The sequence below is a fragment of the Rattus norvegicus genome, chromosome 3 (genome assembly GCF_036323735.1).
Source record: "Rattus norvegicus strain BN/NHsdMcwi chromosome 3, GRCr8, whole genome shotgun sequence".
In the NCBI taxonomy this organism is placed as follows: Eukaryota; Metazoa; Chordata; class Mammalia; order Rodentia; family Muridae; genus Rattus; species Rattus norvegicus.
In genome coordinates this window covers 155,647,896-155,649,725 of record NC_086021.1, presented here as the reverse complement: position 1 = coordinate 155,649,725, position 1,830 = coordinate 155,647,896, and the positions used below count along the sequence as shown (strand labels likewise).

Genomic DNA, 1,830 nt, shown 5'->3' with positions numbered 1-1,830 from the left:
AGCAGTGTCCTCTAGCACCTGAGCATTGGATTCCTTTGTGGTGATTTTACCCTTGGACAGGTTGCAGTGAGGCAGCCACAGGAGAGGAGGGAACAAATGTTCTGCTCCATGATTTTCTTGGCATCTTCCACCCTGAGGAAGAAATCAGAGACTGCCAAGGTGCCCAGAAACTGAGATGTGAAGCCTGCAGCCTGCTTACCTTTTCTCAGGATTCCAGATGATTATGGTGGAGATTTGAATGAAAAATGTACTACATAGGCTCATGCATTTAAAGACTTGCTTCCAGTTGGTGGCCTTGCTTGGGGAGGTCATAGGACTTTGAGAGGCCTTGCTGGAGGAGGCACATGAGGCAGAGAGAACTATAAGGGTTTCTAGCCTTCATTTAGCCTTCTTTCACTTTGCTTCCTGTATTAGAAGAAATGTAATCTCTGTTCTGCATTTCTGCTGCTATGCCCACACCGCCTGCTCTTCTTGTCTATCTCTCTGGGACCATAAACTAGAAAGAAATTAATAATCTTCTTACTTTGGTCCTGTCAGGGTATTTTATCACAGCAACATAAAAATAACTAATATAATTCTTCTGATGCTTCTTCGTGAACAAACCTCTGTCTAGACCTTCCTCAGTCTGTCTTCCCAGTTCTCTGTGTGTTCTTTTCTTAGGGAAGATGGCATGAGAGAGATAGAGTTATCAGGAGTGCAGCCAATGAAGTTCTGACTTTGACAAAGTTTGAGAACATTAGGTTATTGGCTGTAATCCAGCATCATGCAGAAAGGTACCTGTCTTCTTTTCCAGAAGTGGCTGATGTTCTCAACGCCTGTTTCATTAATGTCTGGGACTCATTTGTCAGTGTGCCAACTGACCCTCCCCATTCTTCTAATATGCTTTATCTCTAAACCTGACATATGAGCACACAGGGCAGAAATGTGTGTCTCTAGCAAGAATGAAATGGGTCTTGAGAAAGCTCCAACAGGCAATGGACATGTGGGACATGTAAGGGAATGTTGAGAAAGACCGGTTAGAAGTGAGTGACAAATGGCCTTGTTCAAGAGCAAGCATGCACTTGTCCACAAAGAACATTTTTCCTTTAGCATCCCAGAGTGAACCTACAGTCAGGACAGTGGACTAAAAGAGGACGACTATGGACAGAGGGTCCCCGAAAGGTAAACAGTTCGAGCAGCACTTGTTTCTCTGACAGACTTCAGCAATGAACTCGTATTTAGAAATAGGACCATATTTATGAATGTATTGGGTAAATTTGATGGGGATCAATTCTCAAATAAACTTTATTATTGGAACAATTGTTTTATATTATTTTCAGGGAAACCCACTCCAAGACAGCATCTGTCTCCATGCTACTATGAAGGCACCAAGCAAAACTTGGAAAGGCAGAGAGGAAACAGGGAAGCCTTTTTAGAGTGTTGGCTCCAAGAACATCTCAGAGCCCATGTCAGGTGTGAAGAAAGAATGGTCACCAGAGGACTATGGAGATAAGACAGGCAGGCATGTGCTCAATTCGGTAGCACATATACTAAAATTGGAACGATACAGAGAAGATTAGCATGGCCCCTGCACAAGATGACACGTAAATTCCGGAAGCATTCCATATTTTTAACCTGAACCTCTCAGGGTTCCCAGAGACTAAGCCACCAACCAAAGAACATACACGGGCTGATTTGTGGCTCCTGGCACATATGTAGCAGAGCACTGCCTTGTCTGGCCTCAGTGGGAGAGGGTGCCCTTAATTCGTTAGAAACTTGATGCCCCAGGGAAGGGGGATGTTAGTGGGGTGAGGTGGGAGTGGGTGGGTGGGTTAGGGAGCATTCATTCAG

The 1,830-nt window shown here is 44.5% G+C and overlaps 1 non-coding gene across 1 annotated transcript; it reads left to right on the top strand.

Moving 5' to 3' along the window:
• The first annotated feature begins 1,505 nt into the window (after positions 1 to 1,505).
• LOC120101936 (U6 spliceosomal RNA) lies at positions 1,506 to 1,611 on the top strand. Its single transcript, XR_005502990.1, has one exon. It is a non-coding gene; the product is annotated as a U6 spliceosomal RNA (small nuclear RNA).
• The last annotated feature ends 219 nt before the right edge of the window (positions 1,612 to 1,830 follow it).